At 38.1% G+C, this 24,462-nt stretch overlaps 1 non-coding gene across 1 annotated transcript; it reads right to left on the reverse strand.

Moving 5' to 3' along the window:
* Positions 1-9,961: 9,961 nt before the first annotated feature.
* On the reverse strand, positions 9,962-10,068 carry LOC145103441 (small nucleolar RNA R71). Its single transcript, XR_013706534.1, has one exon. It is a non-coding gene; the product is annotated as a small nucleolar RNA R71 (small nucleolar RNA).
* Between the last annotated feature and the right edge of the window lie 14,394 nt (positions 10,069-24,462).

A 24,462-nucleotide genomic window follows, 5' to 3' on the forward strand; every position in this document is an offset into this window, starting at 1 on the left:
TGCTAGCCATAAGCCGAAAACAGAGGTTTAATGGCCCAACAGGCCCAAACTTTCAAATCTAAACAATGGACCAATACCGAAAATAGCTAAGCCCAAAACAACCATTGTTGAGTAAGCAGGGCGTACCCAGCTCGTACGCCCAGCATACTCCTCTGACCACATGTCTTCTTTATTAAGCACTTAAACAGTTAAGCCCTTTCTCCAAACTGTCAGATTTGGTCCCTAAGGGTGACTTATCAAGTAAAGTTGGCAACTTTACATATATGCATGGCTTAATGGGACTCAAAAGCTCAAAAAGAGCTTAATAAAGATCTTAATACATGCATGGAACAAAATACTCCATAAAGTTGACATTTTTATGAACATGGGGACTGAATGGAGCTATGATCTACCATCCATTGCTTGTGTAGTAGTTCAAAATGCCACCTTTAACACAAAATACTCAAAAGCTCCAAAATACTCCATAAAATAGATCTAACATATATGATCATCATGGTGTGAGATTTTTACCTCAAAAAGCTTGCAAATGATAAGCTAACCCTGGATCTTCAAGCTCAAGCCACTTCTCTAAGTTTTCCTTTTCTTCTTCTCCTCCACAAACCACCAACAAAGACTCTTTCAAGCTCAAAACTCACCAAATCACTCTAGGGTTTTGATTTTAGGGAAATAGGAGGTGGAGGCTTGGCTAAAATTTCCAAGAGATGAGTTTAAATCATTTAAATAGGGCACAAATCCTAAAAATTAGGGCTTGTCCCAACTGTGTGTACGCTATGCGTACTACACGTACGCCCCGCGTAGTGGGTGGAATCCACGACCAACAGAAGGCTAGTGTGCTAAGCATACTCATGGAGTAATCCCCGCGTACTAGAAAGGGACCAAATTGATAACAAATTAGCATTATGGACTAAAAGAGAAACTTGCCCAAAACTTGAATGTTACAAACTGAGGTCCGATATTTCCTCCTGTAATGCATCTTGAAGATAGGTCGATCAATATTGGCGTAATAACTATTATTGAAAGAGAACTCAACTTGTGAGCTTCCTCCAATGATGTCTGTCTAACCCCACCAGCAACTGCGACCCATACTATGTCACACTAAGTCAATAATCTGCGACCATCCTTGAAAAATAATGGGGTCTGACTCCTGATTCTTTCTTCCTTCCAATTCTCTTTCTTTAACTAGTCTACGTTTGCGTTCTTGAACAGGTCTAACAGTGGTGAAATGATAACCATCCTCAAACATAGATCTCTGATGGATGCACTCGTTGCCTTGCGACTTAAGGTATTAGCCACAACATTGGCCTTCCCAGTATGGTATTGATTCTCGCAGTCATAATCTTTCACCACATCTAACCATATGCGTTGCCTCATGTTCAAATTCGGCGGATCCATTAGATATCCCAGGCTCTTATGGTGTGTAAAAACGATACACCTGATCTGATACAAGTGCAACACCTTAAATTTCAATCCAAATTTTACAATTAAAAATTTTAGCTTTTATTCAGATCACAACTACAAAATCTTAAATAGGACCATTTAATCTTAAAACATTTATCGAAGTATCGTTAAAAGTTATCATGTGCATAAGTCTCCCATTGATGCGATGCAATTGAGCCATGCCCCTCCTTTAGTATAAGAGAACCTGAAAACATTTAAACCACAAATCATAAGCACAAAGCTTAGTGAGTTCCCCAAAATATCACACACAACACAACACAAATAAAAATAATAGGTTATCAGCAACCCTAGGGATTAGCCGAAGTCTCAGTAGGCAACCAGAATGCGCTATAGGTTATCAACAATCTTAGAGACTACCCGAAGTCTCACCAGGCAAACACCACGCCTTGTGGGTTATCAGCAACCCTGGAGACTACTCGATGTCTCACCGTACATAGTATCACATATTATAGTAACAACAATATGACCCAGCTGGTCAGCACGTATAACATATATACTACCACACAAGCAAGCATACAAGAGTCACAAGGACTACAAGCATCTTACGTACACAATTTAGCGGGCTGACATTAGTGCCTTCGACCCACCAGCACATCGAGAAGACTCACCTGAATCGAAGAGCTTTGAAACACTACAATATGATCCGTTTTCTGCACTACTTGCACCTTCAAATCCACTAACACCATAACCAAATGAAATCTTAATTAATATCCCAAAATTCTCAAGTTTGAACTAAGGTCAAACTTGGTCAAAATGTCAACGGTCAACAGAAGTCAAAGTCAACAAGTCAAGAAATCAATCTTTAGGAGACGTACGCCCATCATACTCACCTCATACTCATGGCAAACTCACCATCCAGAAACGAGACACCACACGAGTACGTGCAACATACTTAAAGGTACGCCCAACATACTCGGTCAGATGGTACTTTTCCATTAAATGTTTATTTTCTTAAGTCCTTTCATCCAACACACAGATCTAGACCCATAACATCATTTTAAGTGATAGAGTTCCCACCTTTATGACTTTCCATGCCTAGAAAAGGTCCAAGATCACATTTTTTTGGTTCCTTTGTAACACCCCGATTTTCATGTATTTTCAAATCCATCTCTTGGTTGTTAATTATGTCTTTTTGGTCCTTGGATTGGAAGGAAGTGGCGAAGGGAAGCCCTAGTGGCAAGTTTGTATTAAGGTGTGACAGGAGTACGCTGAGTGTACATATGAGTAGGCTAAGCGTACTAGGACGTACCCTAGTATGTTGGGCGTACACACATGTACGTTGGGCGCACTCATGGTCGATTGGAACCCTAAGTTTTAGGGTTTGAGGGGTATTTAGGCATCCTTATGGTCATTTATCCCCACCTTTTCAGCCTCCAACATCTTAGAACCGTTCTTGCAAGACCTTAACCCTCTAGAGTGTGATTATGAGCCTTAAAGTGTATTCTTGGTGATTTATGTTGGGTTTTGAGCATTCTAACACTCCTATGGTGTACATGCAACCCTATATAATTTGGATCTATGTTTTCTCTATTATACATGCAAATAACAATATTCCAAGGTATCATCCTAACTAGCATGTTATGGAGTATATACAATACAAAATATAGTTGAATGACATACCTTTTTATTGCAGCTTGATTCCTTGGACCTTAGAGAGCTTAGTGTCCCAAGTGTTGCACCTTAAATGATTCACACAACACCACCAACAATTGGAATAACTTGAGAGAAGATTATTTACACTCAAAATCGGATAGCCCTCATGTGTCTATCACTAGTCACTCCTTAGTGCCAATTTCATGAGCTATGAGGCTTCTTATATAGTGTGCACATTAGGGTTACACCATGTAACTCATGACTTTCCATATTCCACATGATCCATGGGTTTTAACCTCCATGGAGAATCCATGGGTCACCACATGGGTTTAGCCCAACATGAAGAACTATGGATAATAAGCCCATTTTATAAGATTGAATGATTTACCAAATCAATCCCCATTTATTTAATTAGTCTATTTTGATCACAAAATTAATTCCAAACTAATTCTTGATCAATACTAATTAAATAATACGATTTCATATTAATATATTAGAACTTATAATATATTAATAAATCATAAATATCCTCTTCTCATAAAAGTCTATCCAAATTGTTCTGATTCCATGCAACCTAAATAGACCATGCTCAATCGGGTCACGTACATACCAATTATATTTATGGACTTAGACGATAATCCAACAGTCTCCCTCTTGGATGAGTCTAATAACTATTATGGCAATTACGACTCCAACCAGACTAGCAATCGTAGCTCTTAAAAGTTGATGTCGAACTCTGATCTAGTCAATGACATGTCTATTAGATAAGGGATCATATATTCCTCCATTCTGGATATCATATGGACTGAGACATGGATTACAATCATTTTCCCTGTCCATCTGTTGTTTCCCGATATCCGATTTATGACGGCCGACTAATTGAACAAATCAAATCAGTCCAGGCTTGGCCAAGCACTTAGGAGTATCATCACTAAATCATCGAGGGGCCCGCAGATATCGCTATTATCCACATGGGGTAAAAGGAACGGATAAACTTCAACCCAAATGCTTGTTTGTACTTACTCATCAAATTACACACAACGATATGTTTTATAACATCCAAGTTACTGGTGTGTTTACATATGTTAATGTGCAACCGACTCACAACTACAACTCACACGTGTCCGTTTGAAGAATATAAGATATTATCGTCTCATGATCACTCATGATAAAATCCATGAAGTGATTCAAGTGAGCGTGGTTTGACTCCAATACTCGAATCTTATTCCAAGAGTACTCATGAACACTGCAGCCACATTGTCCTAGACAAACTACAGACCCATTCATGACAGTCTTGCCTCAAAACCTACTTACAAAGTATGATCGACTGTGGATGGTTTGAATAACCTAGTTATTCGGGAAGTCAAAACATGCAAAGTGAAACACAAGAATAATAATAATCCTATATGGCCCCAAAAACTTTTTGAGTCATATTGATTACTCATTATTCATTGTATAATGTTTCAAATAATCAACTTAATACTTGAATTAAAACACTAGTCATGCCATGCTCCAAGAATGCACACTATGTTTGTCTAAACAATAGTTATGCCATGCGCACTATGTTTGTCTGTGATCCTTAATTTGTGAAATAGATCAATTGAAAAACATTTCAATGATGCTCATTTCAAAATTCCAAATCCTTATTGCAATTGCAAGAATTCCAAATTCTTGCCACTGCTAGAGTGTGTTAGATTCTAAACTATCATGCAATGATTCTTTTGTAGTATCCAGGTGCCAAAAGTCACAGAGACTTGACCAATGATATTACAAAATTATTCCCTTGGAGATTGTTACAAGACAATTCCATGGAAATGAAGTCTCAAATTCAAAATACATTCCTTTGAACATCCTCCTTGCATAAAAGTTTCTAACTTTCTCATCTATTCTTTAACTCCCAATACGAAACATTTCATATTTGCCATACGACAACTCATTATTAATAGACTCCAGCCTATTCATAATAATGTTAATATGGTTCATCCATTACTATACTTCCAACTATCCTTTAAGCGACCAAACTTTGGCGAACCTTAGCTTGTCCTTAACAGTTGTTTAACCACTTTAGTCATATCCGGTTCTATTCCTTTTTCCCTCTTAATGCCCTAGGCATTTGGAAAATTTAGAACACGAGAATATTATAACATATGCAATTGATCCTATACCCGAAGAATATGGTATATGATTCATAATGTCTAACATAAAGACACGATACTTAATCAGTCTTTTGCTATAAATTTTTTATTTTCCATGTTCTCACAATTTGAATTATGAAAAGGGATGTCGTAATCATAATCAAATTTTTAGAAAACAATTTACATTTCCATATATAGAATTTCCTTATGTTGAACCATTACAACATAACATTCATATATATTTGACTAAAATTGGTTAAAATCTCAATCTAAGCTTTTAGATTTGAAATGAAGTATGAATTCCTCTCCCTTAATTACAGCAAAACAACTATTCAAATCCACAACTTTGCAAATTGAAACTTTTGTTTTCTATAATTAACATTGCTAACTTGCAACACTTACCATAATAATTATGCTCCCACTAGCATTATAATTATTATCTTACTAGCATAACACTTATGCTCCCACTAGCTTTGACATGTATTCAGAAATCAACTGGACTTCTAGTAATCAATACTTATTGACTTTCATTACCAAAGTTCATATTTTTGATACGAGATGCTTTGATAAGACTTTATCTAGGCTTCTAAAACTCATGCATCTTTCCTTAGATAGCTCACATGTGTGTCTAAACAGTTTAAGAACTTACAACAATAAGTCTCAAATGTTTAGACCCTTTACCATTTCTCACAATTCGAATTATGAAAATGGATGCCATAATCATAATTGAATTTGAGAATGTAAATATCACAATTCTATCTCTTTAAAATCTACTTAGTGAAAGCATTTCCTTACCATCATTTTCATGAATCGGAGAGATACCTTATGACACTTAGATTTTATGGTGTATGTGTTCCTATCCATGTGAATTTGTCATAACCACAATCACAAGACAAGGTTAGTGGCAAATCCAAACCCATATGGACTGAACTTGTTCAAGCTTAATTTCTTGACAACTGGTAGCACAAGGTCCTACCATTTCTTCCTAGGTTGATATGCAAACAACTGAGAACTTATAGAAATCACATGCATAGTCAACTTAACTAAAATGGCACAGAAACAAGAATATGTCAACAGGATAGGTTCCAAACCTCAAGTTGTGTGCTAGTATTTAACAACAGGTTTACTCTTGATTAGTTCTTGAAACTTTCAAGATCTTTAAGACTCCTACTGACCTCTTGATATATAAGACTCTTTTGTCATGAACCATTTCTTGACAAACAAATATTCAAGAGTTAGTGCGGATTCTAATCAAGAATAACACTTCACACTATTGGCCTTATTTGGTCTTTGTTTTATCCAAAGCATCACAATATACCAATTTCAAATGTACAAGAGAAGAAAACATTTTACTATACATTTGATAAGTGTTATAAACCTTTCTTAAGAGTATGTCACCCAAGGCTCGATCTTCGAGTGTTATTCTAAGACTCGATTTGGAACAAAATATGATTCACCTTTTTGATCTAACCATTCCAAGAATTTACCATTCATCTTCTTAGCCATAGAAATGCACTAGGATGTCCTTAGAGAATCAATTATGATATGGCTTTTCCATAATCATTAAGATGATCATAAAACACAATACTAAAGTACTCTCCCATCTTTTCAGATTAGAGAAACTTTTATCTTTCTACTTAATTTGATTCTTCTCATTTGTTCTGCCATACATTGAAACTTTTCCAATATTTAGAATTATACTTAAACTTTTAAGCATAACCATATTTACTAAACTTTAGTAAATCATGACGAATAGTCTTATCGTTCTTTGTGGTGGACCTGACCAGCGCACACCCAGTGTACCCGATCCCCTAGTCTTTCACTTAACTCACATATGCATGTGTTCAAGGAATTAGTCTTAATCTCCAAAAGACAAAAGTTCTCATTCATCACGCACTCCAAGTTGCATGATTCCAAGTTTCTATCCAAATGGAACTTGGGTGATGAGAATCTTTCCTTATTTGACAAATTTTGACACTACCATAATCGAAAGAATCAAACCCATTGTCCAATGTTGCTATCAATGGAAATATACAATCAACAATTTTTCACAAATGCCATTGTAAGGAAATTTTATAAATAAGATAAATTTCAAAAATTTTCTTTATTTGTAAAAGTTGCGGAAAAATTATCCTTACAATGCAAATACAAGTGAAAAAATGTTGTTATCTATTCCTAAGCAATCTATCGTAACTCTTAAGCAGCAACTCAAGAATCTGATCATCAAATCATGCGATCGAAATCCATTTCTTCGCGATCAGACTCAGCATGCTCTTACTCTTAAGCTTCCTCTCTATTCTTCGAATCTACAAAACATTAAGATGCGACCTAGTCACATCATGTATTAAGAATCTCCAAATAGGAGCTTAATAGAGTTAGACAATAGACTTACCTGAAGTAGAGTCAAGCTTTGACTTTACCACCCTTGTGGTCTTCCAGGTTAATATGGTAGCTTCACAATCAATGCCTCTTCTATTGGCAATAGAAACCTATTCATATTGCCATATTTATACTTATTTTTAGCCAATATTTAAGTACATTTTTATTAATAAGTTGGTAATTTGTTTAGAATAATGGTACTTATGAGCTTAAATGTTATTTACAACCAAAAAGAAGACATTTTGAAGGAAAGGGACTAGAAGCGTTAAAGAAAGAAACTTTAGGAATTAAAAGATTAAAAGAGAAGAAAATCTGGAAAAAGATTATTCACGACGTGAGACTTAAAGAATTCACGACGTGAATAGTTGGTTCTAGAAGATATGTACGCGGGTGAAGGAATCCTTGACGGGCACGGTTATCTACAACTCACAACGTGAATATCTTATTATTCACGACGTGAATTTATGGATATCAACAACTATATAAATCCTTGACCATTACGAATAGAGGCAACTTTTGGATAGAAAGAGGAGTTCCAGAAGACGATTTTGAGGAGAGAAAAGTTCTGGGAAGAGGCTTTCAACACCAAAAAGAGTGAAGGTCCGTAATTTAGTTTATTTTAGTTAATTAAGAACATGTTTCCTATCAATTCAAATTGTGTTAGTTTGTTAGTTGCTATGATGAGCAGCTGAATCTAGCTACTCTTGTTTAGCTAGATGAAGCTTTTAACTTATGAATAGCTCAATTTTTATGGATTAAGTTTAGTTGGTAAAATTGCTTGTGTTTGATTTGTTTACCTAGCATGCTTATGTTTGATTCTCTAATTGCTTGATTGCATGTTCTGTGTAGCTTAGTGACCATTAACTGCATGAACTTGTTTACCTAATGATTTAGTGAACATTGAATTGTTAGAGCTAGGATTGACCAATCTTAGTTAGTAATTAGAGTAAATAAGCTTAGCTGTGCTAGAGAACGTGTATTGTGACTATAATTGCGTTTATATAACAAATCTTACAAAGAATATTTACATTCATAATTAGTTTTGTGTTTAATTGTGTGTGAACATACATTGTTTGACATGAATTAGTTAATTATTGGTAAAGTTAGAACTAAATTACTAATACAACTAAAACCAACTTGATAATCCATAATTATTAGCTAGCCATAAGGAAGAAAGTGGATTTAAACTAAACAAGAGTGTGTTTTTACTTATTGAATTTAATTTAAGTTCGTATGATCTTGTAAAATCAGATAAAACCCCTTTTAAACTTGTTAATAATTTGGTTAATTTAATAGTAAGTAAATTAATTAGTAACACCGTTCCCTGTGATCGACACCCGACTTACCCAAGCTATACTGTAATCTGACTAGGTACACTGCCTATAAGTGCATAGTTAGTTTAAGTTTGTTAGGTTATAAATATTAAAATTAGTGGGTACTTTAGTGCACATCAAGTTTTTGGCGCCGTTGCCGGGGAACATCTTAGTTTATTAGTTTATTTGCATTAGATTAATCAACCCCTTTTTGTGGAATCAAATCTGCAAAAATTTAATTAGTTGTTTATTTGTTATTTTTGTTTTTAGCTTAGCTAGTTAGCATATAACAAAAAAAAAATTATGTTTCTGTCACAGAATTCACGACGTGAGTTTATAAACTCACGACGTGAAAGCTGCGATTCTCAGTTTTTAGTATTTTCTTATTTTAGTTCAGTTTTACGTTTTTAGTTTAGCAAGTTGCAGGAGTTCATGACTAGAGGCTCAAACACATCCTTGGTACCACCACTTGAATATCCCGAGTCTGCAATTCACAAGAAGAAGACGCCCTTACAAGAATTAAAGTCAGCTTTTTCAAGGAAGTCGGGAATGAAGACAGGAGAGTCAAGTTCATCCGCGAGGCACAAGAGCAATTTTGAGCACTTGGATCAAACAACCGACCAAACCGAGTCCGAATACGATATCGAGCCGGAATTTGAAGAACACACGAGCGAACCCGAGAACGAGCCAAGGAACGAGATGGCAGCAATTGAAGAGATGTCCATGGGAGCTTACAAGAAGCGGATCCGAGAAGATATGGGTCCCCGTTTAGTCCAACCCGCAATACTTGCCACTGCCACATTCGAGTTGAAGGGGCACATATTGACTGCACTGAAGGATATCCTATTTTTTGGGAAAGATCATGAGGATGCTTTTAAGCATCTAGATGAAGTCAACGACATTGCAGATTACTTCAATGTCCTAAATGTCAACAGAAACACAGTCTTGCTTAGGATGCTTCCCATCACTTTCAAAGGAGCTGCTAAGGAGTGGTTAAAAGCACTTCCACCGGGTACAATTACCACTTGGGCTCAAATGCGTTAGCAATTCCTGGACTAGTTTTGCCCGCCATCCAAGATAGCCAAACTCAAGAAGGCAATAGCCATCTTTGAGCAACAGTCGGGGGAGTCATTATACGAAGCATAGGAGCAGTACAAGGGCTTCCTCAGAAATTGCCCTCAGCATGATCTAAATGTGCAACAAGAGATGTCAATCTTCTATGATGGGGTCAACGTTATGACGAGACAACTCCTTGATTCTCAAGGACCTTTAACAAAGAAAAATCCAAGGGAGGTTAAGGAGCTGATTGAAGAATTCGCGAAGCACTCTCGCGAATACCGCAACCCTAGGCAAGATGGAATCAAAAGCAGTGGAGGAGCCCAAACTGAAGAAATAGCAGTTGTGATGGCTATGCTGAATAATTTGGATCGAAGGATAACACAAATGGACCAGTCAATACATGCCATAAGAGTGGGTTGCGAGAGATGTAGTGGTCCACACTTGATCAAGGACTGCAATTTAGATGAGTTTGGGAACAGAAAAGCTCAAGTGTGCTACTCAAGTGGGGATAAGTTTGATGAGGACTGGAGGAAACCGAAGAAGGAGTGGCTGCCATATGAAGAGTATAAGAAGCAAAAAGAAGAGAAGTATAGGCAGACAGGTCGAGGCTTTTATCAAAAGGAGCAGCCACCAGCCAAGAAGAAACCCGATCTAGAGACTATGTTGATGAAGTTTATGGAAGCTTCGGAAAAGAGACACGATGCCACTGATTCTGCTATTAATGAACAACAAACTTTAATTAGGAATCAGCAAGCCTCCATCCATAACCTTGAGGTTCAAGTTAGTCAACTAGCCACTCTAGTTCATGAGAAGTTATCCCCAAAAAATACCAAAACGAAGACCCAATCTCATGTAATGGCCATAGACACCGAAGAAGAAGCCATCTCTAAGTTCCTGGAGGCATTAGAAGAACCACAACAGCCCGATCCAAAGATGAAGAAGACCAAGCTCGAAAATCATGAAGTTGCTGAGTTCCAGAATTCACGACGTGAACCTTATATGTTCACGACGTGGGCCCGTCATGAACAGAAAAAGTTTGTAGTTGGTTCGGTTTATCAGCCGCCTTTGCCTTTTCCTTCCCAAGCTACCCTTAGTCCACTGGAGAGAGAGCATAGAGAGTTTGTCAAGCATGTGAAGAGGATCCCGATTAATACTCCCTTTGTCGAGTCCTTATCCAAAATTCCCGAGCATCAAAAATTAATGCAAGATTTGATAGACACTCGCAAGCAATTAAAGAAGCAGTCTAAGGTGGTTCTAAGTGAACAAAGCTCAAAAGCTGTGTTGGGAGAGACACCAGAGAAGATGGGGGATCCTGGACGCCTCACTCTTCCGTGTGAGTTTGGTAATAAATTGAAGGTTAATGCTTTAGCCGATTCTGGGGCTAGCATTAATTTGATGCCTTTTTCATTTTATCAAAAATTGGAAATTCAGAAGATGAAGGCTACAAAAATGACTATTCACATGGCAAACCGTTCAGTGACACAACCCCGGGGCATAGTGGAGGATATTTTGGTGAAAATTGGAAAATTTGTTTTTCCAATAGATTTTGTAGTTATGGATATGAAGGAAGATCCTGATCTTCCAATTATCCTTGGTCGTCCATTGCTTAACACTGCTGGAGCTTTGGTTGATATTCGTGAGTCTAAGCTCACCTTGAGAGTTGGAGATGAAAAAGAAGTTTTTGGGATAGAAGATGGCTTCCGAAAGGAACATGTTCAAGAAGAGGTGTTCACAATCAATGAAGATAATGAACTTGAATAACTGGAAAAGCTTATGGAACAAGAGATCAAGGCAGTTCATCAAGTCAAAAGAAAAAAACCTAGAGCATCTGTTCCATTTTTGTTTGAAGTCATAGCTTACAAGAGTCCACCTTCTTGGGTGAGAAAAGAGGATGAGGAGATGACAAGTGATGAAGAGGAGGTCACTTCAAGAGTGAGAAAGCCGGTGGTGAAAGAGGAGGAGGATGCTATGAAGTGCAAGGAAGAAAGTAAAGGGACCAAACGCAAGATTGAAGAAGAGGTGAAAGTTAAAAAAGAGAATTCAAAGAAGGCACACAAAAGGCGAGTTCAAGCTTACAAGAGGCGATTCAAGGAACAAAAGATCCTAGTGGTGGATTCTTCTGAGGACTCAACGTAGGAGGCACGGAGTCCAGCTCAAGACTCCAAGAAAAAGAAGCGCTTCTCGGGAGGCAACCCGAGTTTGGTTTGCAAAATTTTTCTTTTTCTTTTTGCATTTTAGTTTTAAAAAACTTAGATCATGTCATCCAACTCTATTAGAACATAATTAAGTACAGAATGTAGGGACCTTAAAATGGAAGTAGTAATAATTGAGAACTTAGTATAAAATTAAAAATTGATTTTCTCTTCCAGACTTTATTCACGACGTGAATTGTTAGCAATTCACGATGTGAATTGTGAATGAACCGGACAAATAATCCATGATATGGCTGAGCCCATTAGACTAGCAAGCCCAAGATCAATCCGTGAGTATATGGCCCAAACTTAAGCCTAGACACTGTTCACGACGTGAATTCTTAAGAACTCACGACGTGAATTTTTGAAAGCACGGGACCACAGAATAAATCCCTAGAAACCACTAAACCCTTCATTTGTTTATTCTTCACGAAGTGGAAGCAGAAATTGGTCCCCCCTTGGTCCCCATTGCTGTGATTTTAGCCGACAACTCTACTAATCTTCCTTGTGCTTACGTAATACTTCCAACAAAGGTAATAATTATTGATTATTAAGTTTAGTTTTTGCTCTAGTAGATGAACTTAGAGTTAGGGTTTGTTAATTGAGTGAAATGACGAAATTAATTCTTCAAAGTTTGTAATAACCTTTGAATGTTCATGCTAAGTGTTTGGAAGTAGTATAGGAGTAAAACCCATTGATATTTTGACTGGATTTACCCCTATTGTTGCGATTCTGCCTTCTGAGAATGCGAATTCACAACGTGAATCTTACAGGATTCACGACGTGAATCCTGGGGCTGAACAGAATTCGTTTCCTTTATGTCTAATTTGTGGATTATTGTTTTGGCTATGGTTTTTCCTTGATTTTGCAGGAATGGCTCCAAGAAGAGAGGTTCCAGCTTGGGTTGCGGGTTTGCACCCGTTTTACAATTTTCCCGCAACAATACCCCGCTATGTCTTGACCCGTTGGAACAACAGATTGGGGTGGCTCTACAACAAGGAAATTGCAGTTGCTCCAACAGTCAATTGGACACGATTGAGGGAAGTAGGGCTCGTAGACCGGGTGGGCTTGTTTTTGACAAAGATATTTATCGGAGATGGGTATTCGTTTACCTGTTCTGGTTGGCAGAATCTGTTTCGGGTACAAGAACGGGTCTACAAGGAGTTTTGTGTCGAGTTTTTCGCAACGGTGACATTTCAGGAAACTATTCAAGATCCACATTGGCCACAGGCGTTCGTATTTCATTTGGGGGGTGAGTACCGGGAGTGCAGCCTGGTTGAGTTTGCTTGGAGAGTAGGACTATATGATCGACAGGAGGCTATGACTCCCGAGTTTGGCATGTTTTTGAGTGGGGCTGCTAGAGGTTATGCAGAGGGTGTCACGGGGTATTCTTTCTGGCATAATATTGCCTTCGGAATGTTTAATTCCGGAGTATCTCCCGAGAGCAGTATTCGGTCTCCGATCCATCGCTTACTCCACCAGTTCATCACCTTTTCCATCAACCATAAGAGGCATGGAGACAAAGTGACTAAACAAAACTTATTCTTCTTATGGTGCATCTTACAGCCTAGTGTCTGTTGCAACATCCCGTATTTTTGGCCCGTTTTCTGGCCGGGTCTGCCGCGAGTTCGCGCCCTGGGAGCCCCATTTGTGGAGTGCATTTTGTTACCTGTCTGGCCCGCTCTTATCATTTGGTTGTTCCTGATATTAATAGATCCATGACGTGTGTGGACAAGCATGACTTTGGTATGGGATATTTGGAAACTATGCGGGTGGTCAGAAATTTTGGGTCGCATTGGGGCATAGTACCATCAGATGGTGAGGGTGATGATGAGGATGATCAGCCGGCCGACCAACCTACGCCAGAGCCAAGACCGAGGCACAGGAACGTGAGAGGAAGGGGAGACCACGGGCAGCCGATACACCCACCTGCTTCCATGGTTGGTACGCCTTTTGGGAGTGATATGGCTGGTTACTTTGACCAGTTATCGTTGAGTGTCAATTGGATAGGTGGCACTATGGAGAATGTTGTACGCCATCTTGGGGTGGAGCAGCCGCCTCATTTAGGGTATCATTACTCGATTTGCCCATGATGGTGGGAGTATGGTGAACGCGGAGGTGATGGAGCTGGAACCAGTGGAGCACATGATGATGAGGAGGATGATTGATCGTTATTTATTTTTTATTTTGTTTGATTTGTTTTCAGTTTGTTTTTAGTTTGTTTTTATGGGATTGTAAGAACTACTTTGAATATTATGTTACTTTTATTCTTCGTTGTTGGTTGTTTCTCAGAAATTGCTAGGAGCGCCTTGAGAGGATAGCGAGTTATGAATGCTTACGTCTTTAGCCGGGAGTGTTTAACGCCGAGAGTCGAGACCCATATTTTCAAAATAAGTGTGGGGTGAGTCAAGAGAGTGGAGAGTCAGCGAAAGAGTCATAAACTGATGAATTTAGAAGAGTCTTAATACATTAAGACATTAGAAGAAGAATTGGCATTGTTTTTCTAACTGCCCGGTTTTCACGACGTGAACCTTTATTATTCACGTCGTGAGTCAGTTATCAGGAGGTTCTCAGAATACGCGTAGTTTCGATTTCACGTCGTGAATTCTCTCAAACTCACGTCGTGAATATTAGATTTTTACAAGTTCAAGGCCCTAGACATTTTAATCTTCTATGGGTTGATGTTATTCTTCTTGTCAATATGTTCAAGGCCCTACATTGGACATTCTACTTTTGGAGATTTACACCATATTTGAAGACGATTGAAGGCTCGATTTCATGTTTTGCCGGTATACTCCTTATTTCGCGAGTTCAAGATCCAAGTTTCTATTTTTGGAGTCCATATTCAAGATGCACGTTTTCCACACTTTTGGAGATGTTCACGCCACTATCCTAGGGGAGTCTGTTCCTTTTTCTCCCTTTTCTTTAATTTTGATTTATTTTATGTATACAATGAGGGCATTGTATGAAATAAGTGTGGGGTAGGGGTAGAAAAAGTAAATTGCTAGATAATGATAGAATTTGATAGTAAAAATTGAAAATTTAAAAATTGAAGTTGAAATAATTGAATCTAGTAATAATAATTTGAACTGTAGTTGCTAGTGCTATATGTGATGATCCGATAAAAGTTCAAATGTTTAGTTGAGCCAATATACGTTATAGTGCATTTGTGGCCTCCCTTATTTTAGTGAAATCATGGAACAAAAACATAATCCCGCTTGGTTTGAGGGATGCAATATGTTTAGCAGCCTAAACCTGAAATGTATCTAGGAAAATTATTATCATTAACCAATAAAGGTTGAGGTTGAGCGCCTCTGCTTAAGCATGTAGGTTTTGAGTGAAAAAAGTGAAGTACATGTAAAAAGAAAAAAAAAAGAGAGAGAATTGCAAGAAAAGTTTGAAGAATTTTGGAGCAATTAAAGTTAAGATCAAAAGATCAAAAGATCAAAACTCCAAGAAATTCAAAAAAGTTGAAGATACCAGAAATAAAATCAAATAAGGTGGTGAATTCAGAGAAATCAAAGATCAAATTATCAAGGAAGTGAAGAATTCCAAAAGAGCTCCATAGTGGTATCATAGATTGTAATTCTAGATTATGTATGCTTAGGTTGCTCAACTAAAAATACCTTGAGGATAAGGAGGTTTTCTGCGGATGGATTCGGAGGGTTGCATAAAATGAGCATTGTTCGGAAAAAGTGGGCGAGTGTTTATGAAGATTGTGAGTATTTAAAGTATGGGGGTTACTTTAGGAAAATTTTAGACACAAATGCATGCGTTGATGTCTTGGCATAATGGCTAAGCTGGAGTCGGGTTGCTCTATGTGATGTTAGTAATCAAGGGTTAAGTTTAAATTTGCTTGAGGGCAAGCAAAGTCTAAGTGTGGGGTATTTTGATATTGCCATATTTATACTTATTTTTAGGCAATATTTAAGTACATTTTTATTAATAAGTTGGTAATTTGTTTAGAATAATGGTACTTATGAGCTTAAATGTTATTTACAGCCAAAAAGAAGACATTTTGAAGAAAAGGGACTAGAAGCGTTAAAGAAAAAAACTTTGGGAATTAAAAGATTAAAAGAGAAGAAAATATGGAAAAAAGATTATTCACGACGTGAGACTTAAAGAATTCACGACGTGAAGAGTTGGTTCTAGAAGATATGTACGCGGGTGAAGGAATCCTTGACGGGCACGGTTATCTACAACTCACGACGTGAATATCTTATTATCCACGACGTGAATTTATGGATATCAGCAACTATATAAATCCTTGACCATTACGAATAGAGACAACTTTTGGATAGAAAGAGGAGTTCCAGAAGACGATTTTGAGGAGAGAAAAGTTTTGGGAAGAGGCTTTCAACACCAAAAAGAGTGAAGGTCCATAATTTAGTTTATTTTAGTTAATTAAGAACATGTTTCCTATCAATTCAAATTTTGTTAGTTTGTTAGTTGCTATGATGAGTAGCTGAATCTAGCTACTCTTGTTTAGCTAGATGCAGCTTTTAACTTATGAATAGCTCAATTTTTATGGATTAAGTTTAGTTGGTAAAATTGCTTGTGTTTGATTTGTTTACCTAGCATGCTTATGTTTGATTCTCTAATTGCTTGATTGCATGTTCTGTGTAGCTTAGTGACCATTAACTGCATGAACTTGTTTACCTAATGATTTAGTGAACATTGAATTGTTAGAGCTAGGATTGACCAATCTTAGTTAGTAATTAGAGTAAATAAGCTTAGTTGTGCTAGAGAACGTGTATTGTGACTATAATTGCGTTTATATAACAAATATTACAAAGCATATTTACATTCATAATTAGTTATGTGTTTAATTGTGTGTGAACATACATGGTTTGACATGAATTAGTTAATTATTGGTAAAGTTAGAACTAAATTACTAATACAACTAAAACCAACTTGATAATCCATAATTATTAGCTAGCCATAAGGAAGAAGTGGATTCAAACTAAACAAGAGTGTGTTTTTACTTATTGAATTTGATTTAAGTTTGTCTGATCTTGTAAAATCGGATAAAATCCCTTTTAAACTTGTTAATAATTAGGTTAATTTAATAGTAAGTAAATTAATTAGTAACACCGTTCCCTGTGATCGACACCCGACTTACCCACGCTATATTGTAATTTGACTAGGTACACTGCCTATAAGTGCATAGTTAGTTTAAGTTTGTTAGGTTATAAATATTAAAATTAGTGGGTACTTTTGTGCACATCACCTATGGACTGTCACACCCCCTTACAAGAATGACGGAATCGTTCGAGGACGAATGACTTCATGTAGTATCATAACAGTTGAATAAATAGTAAAGAAAGCAAACAAAACCATCATAAATATAATTTAAAAGGTTACATTGTTGATTGTATCATATATTTCAAAAGAAATTACATTAAGATGATAAAATAAGTTCGAAGTTGGCGCCTTAGCGCTCCTTCCCAAAAGCAGTTGTTACATGTATTACTGGATCCCTGAGAAATACAAGTAGTTTTGAAAAAGTGTCAACAATTAAGTTGGTGAGTTCATAAGCATTTTTGTATAAGAATTGTATGCCTTTTTGTATAAAGTAACTGTGTTTGTATCTAGAAAATCCAATATTTTCCATAAATGAATAGTAGTTTTAAATGATTCGAAAACGAAATGCATAATTATTTTCCATACCTAAAATAGTGTAAGTAGATTTATATATGTATATATAATCACTAAGGCGTTTGATAGCCTTGTAAATCAAATGTTTTAATACTTCATGTGTGTTTTATAACCGTACTATTGACCAGACTGCCTGTTACAACGTTCTTCAGGCATTGGAATGATATAACATTTGTCACCCCAGACCTGCCGGTCAAACTGTAGCTAACAGTTTAGGTGTGGGGTTGTCAATCCTGTATAGATCTATACACAAGTACCATGCTCTCCCTACAAGAGATTATGGTATATAATACAGGACTTAAAATGCGTGCGTGAAAGTACGTGAAGTCAAATGTCTCACAATGTTTGTATCAAATAGAGTTACGTATGAAAAGTCCAATGTTCTTGTAAATGTAAGTATTTCCTTTCTATAGTGTTTATAAAGTGTAAAATATCATGAATATCTCATAAACTATACCTATTATAGTTTTCCAAAAATGTATTTCATTTGCATGATAAACCTTAATGTGTTATTAACTTTGTATGTAAAGTATAACATTGGTAATAATGTTATTCTATGTATTTAACATCTATACATCAAATGTAGATAAAGCATTTGAAACTGTATGTAACGATTTTCATTTTAACATAAGTTTTTCTTGCGTTTATCTTGTATTTCTCCACCTAAAATATAGTGAAAACGTGAAAATATGGGGGTATGAACTCACCTGGAAAGATTGATGATTTGAAGAAAACGAGACTTTTCTCGGGCAGCACTTCGACCGGAAGGAAGTGAGTTTCTAAGGTATTTCGGAGCTTTAGACCTTCTTCAGGACTTGAATACGTAACCGGGGAGTCGAGGTAGTCTTGAGGGGCTCGGAACTGAAAAAGTAGGAGAGAAATGGTGTGAATTATCAATTTGAGCCGGCACCCTCGCATCCTTATTTATAGAGGTGGAGGCAGCCTCGTACGATGGGCGTACTCCGAAGTACACGAGGCGTATCTCGTCCGCAGCTCGTACGCTGGGTGTACCCTCGTACGCGAGGCGTACGTCATGCATGACACCTTCCTCATATGTAGGAGTTTAGATGGGACGGGGGTAGAGGGCGTAGGGGAGACGTGGCCGATCTGAGGCCCCGTATGGTGTACGCTGGGCGTACCCCCCTCGGTTTGAGCCTCAATCTTCTAAAATGTGTAACTTACGCATACGAGCTCCGTTTTTGACGTTCTTTATATCCTCGCATAGGTGAGAATATAATCTATAACTTTCATTTAGACTTTATTGGAAAATTTTGATTTTATTTTTAATTATATATTTTTAATAGGCCGGGACAGGAAAAGACCGTTAAAAATTCATAACTTCTTCATCTGATGTTCATTTTCGTCTGTCTTTTTACCGTTGTACTACTATAGTCGAGATCTTTAACTCTCGTTTAGGTTGTGTCGGCTAACTATCGCTCGATCTCTATTTCGAGTTTTTAGCTGTCTACCGCTACTCCGAAACTTAGAAAAATCCTAACTTCCTCATACGAAGTCAGATTTGGACGTTCTTTTTATGTATGTTCACGGTTTAAGGATATCCACAACATTCGTTTAGATACTTAAGGCTAAAAAGTATTTTACTGAAATTTTGCATTTTATGCTTAATAGTGTTTTTCCCGTTTTGCTGCAGATTTTCAGTTGGTGATAACTTCTTCATTAAAACTCGAATTTTTGTGTTCTTTATGTTTTTGAAAACCTAGTTACAATATCTATTGCTTTATGTATCCCAATTGAGACTTTTGAACATTTCATTTCTGATGCTATTTTTATTTATTTATTAATTCAAAATAGATTACAATACTTGACTTATGTCATTACATTGACTTGAAATATTGGGTTGTCACATCATCCCCCCGTTAGAGAGAACTTAGTCCCAAAATTTATTTTAAGACAAATATTTATGGACTAGGGAAAAGATACGGGTATTTTTGTTTCATCTGATCTTGTCGCTCCTAGGTGTATTCAGGTCATCGCTTTTCATTCCAATGGACCCTCACAATGGGTATGCGACTTTGTTTTGTTCTTTTAATTTCCCTATCCATGATTTCTACTGGTTCTTCTACAAAGTGGAGACTCTCGTTAATTTCGATTTCGTCCAGAGGGACGATGAGGGTCTCATCGGATAAGCACTTCTTTAAGTTTGACACATGAAAGGTAGGATGTATGTTATTGAGTTCCTGCGGTAATCAAAGCTTGTATGCTACCGGGCCGATCCTGCCAAGGATCTCGAATGGTCTGATATACCTTGGATTTAGTTTCCTATGTTTTCCAAAATGTATTAACCCCTTCCAAGGTGAGACCTTTAATAGAACCAGGTCTCCAACCTGGAATTCCAAGGGCTTCCGTCTTTTGTCCGCATAACTCTTTTGTCTGTCTCTTGAAGCTTTTAGTCGTTCCCGGATTTGGACAATCCTCTCGGTCGTTTCTCTAATGATTTCTAGGCCAGTGAGAGTGTTGTCAGGTACTTGTCCTTTAGCTAGTTGCGTGTCGCCTACTTCGGCCCAACACAGAGGTGATCTGCACTTACGACCATAGAGGGCTTCGAATGGAGCAACCTTGATGCTAGTGTGATAGCTATTGTTGTATGAGAACTCGACTAGTGGTAAATGGGTATCCCAGTCCTTACCAAAATCAATCACACAAGCTCTTAGCATATCTTCCAAAGTCTGGATGGTCCTCTCACTCTGACCGTCGGTTTGTGGATGGTAAGCGGTACTCATGTCTAGTCTCGTCCCTAGAGATTTTTCTAGTAATTGCCAGAATCACGAGTTGAATCTACTATCTCTGTAGGAGATAATGGATATTGGTACACCATGCAGTCGTCTAATCTCTCTGATGTATGTTCAAGCTAGTTTCTCCATCTTGTCACTTTCCTTTATTGGTAGGAAGTGCGCAGATTTGGTTAATCTGTCGACGATCACCCAGATGGTGTCAAGTCCGCCCGCTGTTTTGGGTAACTTGGTTATGAAATCCATGGTTATCCGCTCCCACTTCTAATCCGGTATTTCGGGATGTTGTAACAATCCTTAGGGCTTTTGGTACTCTACCTTGACTTTGGCGCAAGTCAGACACTTGCCTACATAGGCAACAATTTCGACTTTCATGTTTGGCAACCAATACAATTTCTTGAGGTCCAAATACATCTTGTCTGAACCGGGATGCACGGAGTATCGAGTCTTATGAGCCTCATTCATGACAACGTCTCTGAATCCACCAAACTTCGATGTCCATATCCGATTCATGAAGTAACAAACTCCGTCACCCTTGACTTCAAGATTCTTATCCATTCCTCTAAAGGCTTCACCAGCCACGTTTTCTGTTTTCAAGGCTTCCTTTTGAGCTTCCTTGATTTGCATGGATATGTGTGAATGGATCGTCATATTTAAGGACTTCACTCGGCGGCCAGAGTATTCCTTTCGACTGAGGGCATCAACTACTACATTAGCTTTTCCCGGATGATAACGAATTTCGGATTCGTAATCGCTTAGTAGTTCAACCCATCGTATCTGTCTCATGTTGAGTTCTTTTTGGTTGATAATGTGCTGAAGGCTCTTATGATCAATGAAGATTGTGTATTTTGTGCCGTAGAGATAATGCCTCCAGATCTTTAGGGCGAAAACGACTGCTCCTAGTTCCTCGTTGCATTAGAACATATCCCAAACCATGGTTTGATGCGTCGCAGTAGACCACAAAATCTTATGTTCCTTCTGGAAAGGACAATATAGGTACACTGCATAGGGCTCGTTTCAGTGTTTGGAATGCAACGTCGTCCTTTTCTCCCCAATTGTAGGTTACACCCTTCTGAGTCAGGGTGGAAAGTGGTTTGGCAATCTTTGAGAAGTTTTGTATGAATCTTCGGTAATAGCTAGCAAGGCCCAAGAATTGTCGGATTTCAGTTGGAGTTCTTGGAACTGATCAGTTCTCGATTGCCTTGATTTTGGAAGGTTCCATGTGTATCCCTTCCTTGTTGACCACGTGACCCAGGAAATCTACTTTCCGAATCCAAAATTCGCACTTTGAGAATTTTGCGTATAGTTTCTCTTTCCTTTGTGTTTCCAAGATCTGTCGGAGGTGTTGACTATGTTCTTCTTTGCTCTTTGAATAGATGAGTATATCATCACAAATTTATCTAGGAAAGAGCAACATACTCTGTTCAATAAGTCCATGAACACCGCCGGTGCATTTGTTAATTCAAAGGGTATCACTACAAATCCGTAGTGACCATAACGAGTTCGGAAAGCCGTCTTGGGACATCTTCTTCCAGGACTCACAACTGATGGTACCCGGATCTTAAATCGACCTTTGAGTAGTAGCTTGCTCCTTGGAGTTGGTTGAATAAATCGTCTATGCGCGATAGGGGATATCGGTTCTTAATTCTGAGCTTGTTTAGTTCTCGGTAGTCGATGCACATGAGAAAAGATCCATCCTTCTTATTTACGAATAGGACTGGTGCTCCCTAAGGTGAGAAGCTCGGCCTGATGAATCCTTTATTGAGTAGCTCGTTTAGTTGGCTGGATAATTCCTGCATCTCTGTCGGGGCTAGACTATACGACGATTTTCCTACTGGGGTAGCTCCGGGAATCAAGTCGATTCTGAACTCGACTTGACGTTCTGGTGGAACTCCTGGAAGATCTTCAGGGAAGACTTCGGGGAAATCGCAGACTTCTGGAATGTCTTTGATGTCTTTTGTTTGTTTTTCCTTATCTACAACATGGGCTAGGAAAGCACGGTATTCTTTGCGCAGGTATTTTTGGGCTTTGACGCAAGAGATGATTTGTAAATTTGTACCGAGTTTATCACCATAAATGATAAGAGTTTCTCCATTTGGCAGATTAAGGCGAACGACCCTTTCATGACAATGTATATCGGCATGGTGAAGGCTTAACCAATCCATACCGATGATGACATCAAAGCTTCTTATAGTGATCGGCATTAGATCGATTTGGAACGAGTGTTCATTTAAATCTAGCGTGCAACCTATGTACATATCATTTGTGCTTTCTGTTTTACCATTTGCCATTTCTACTGTAAATATCTTATTAAGTGATTAGGGGTTTTGCTTAAGTAAGTGTTTGAATTCATGACTCACGAAACTCCTCTCCGCACCACAATCAAAAAGTATGCATACATAAGCGCTATTGAGGAGAAACATACTCGTAACCACCTTAGGATCAGCTATTGCTTCATTTTGCCCTATTGCCAGCACTCTTCCTACACCGCCAGCATTCCTTGACTTAGGGCAATCTCTCTTGTAGTGCCCAGCTTCGCCACACCCATAACATGCCTAGCCCACCCCGACTCCAGGAACTTGGGTGATTGGTTGTGCTGGTGCCTTACAGAAATGGGCAGTATGCCCTTTCCTGTTGCAATTATTACAGTGCATTACCCTATAATTTCCGTTGTGATGGTAATTGCATTTGCTTCACTTTGGTAGGTTTCCATCATATTGCTTTGCTGGTGCAGGGGTGGCAGGAACTGCGGTGGGAGTAGTAGCGGCATGAACTGTCACTAGCTGTTGTTTCTTGGAAGGTTCTTGTGAAGGTTGACCCTTTCTCTTGCTCCAAAACTTCTTCTTGTTGTTGTTTTTAGTATTTTTGTTGTTGTTGTTGCTCTCTATGGTTTGCTTCGGAATTACAGTCATGAATACTTGACTGAAACCATGGTCAACGAGGGACTGTGCCAGCTGTTTGGAACTATCGAAAGTAACCGGCTTGGAAGCTAGTACACTTCCTTGAATCTGGGGCGACAGTCCTCAGATATATCTCTCGATCTTCTTACTCTCTAGATCAACCATTCTCGGGAAAAGTATTGCCAAGTCACTGAACCTATTGGTATAGGTTTTGATGTCTGAGCCTACCATTGTAAGGCCCTAAAGCTCTTGTCTGAGCTTCTGCACTTCGCCTATCGGGCAGTACTCTTGCATGAGCATTTGTTTCAGGTTTTCCCATCCCATGGAGTTAGCAACTACCATAGTTAGTGACTTGACGTGGCCATTCCACCACGTCAGGGCTCGTTCGGAGAAAGTACATGCAACAAATTTTACTTTGCTTCCCTCTTGGCATGAGCAGATCTCGAATATTGCTTCCATTTTCTCTATCCATTGGGATAGAGCCATAACTCCTCCAGCCCCATTAAAGGATATGGGTTTGCTTTTGGTGAAGTCCTTGTAAGTGCATTCTCCGAAACGACCTTGGTGTTGACCATTGGTAGAGCTATTAGTTCCTCCTCCTGACCCATTGTTACTCATTTGTGCCATTGCTGCTGTGACAGCAGCTGTTACGGCTGCTTGGAAAACAGTGTTGTCCATTGATGGGGGTAGTGGTGGAAGTGGTGTTGGTGTTCCTGTGGTATTGAAGCGTCGTGGATTCCTTCTTGGTGACATGATTATGCCATAAGTTAAAAGATGAATTCTTGATAAGTCTTCAGAAATGATTGTGGAAAGTTTTAGTATTATATGTTTTATGTTCTGAACATTACCGAATTTGTAAGTTTGATTGCGAAATGGAAACTTTCAATAACGAGTGTATGATGTTTCCTTAGTATTTTAAGAACTTAATGAAATACTCAACGAAATAATAAATGCATGTCAATCTCATTGAGTTTTAATATTCGATACATCGATCAGGAAAATTTGACCTTAACAAAGGTCTAGAG

This window comes from Lactuca serriola, chromosome 4, assembly GCF_051521515.1.
Source record: "Lactuca serriola cultivar US96UC23 chromosome 4, Lser_US96UC23_V15, whole genome shotgun sequence".
Lineage (NCBI taxonomy): Eukaryota > Viridiplantae > Streptophyta > Magnoliopsida > Asterales > Asteraceae > Lactuca > Lactuca serriola.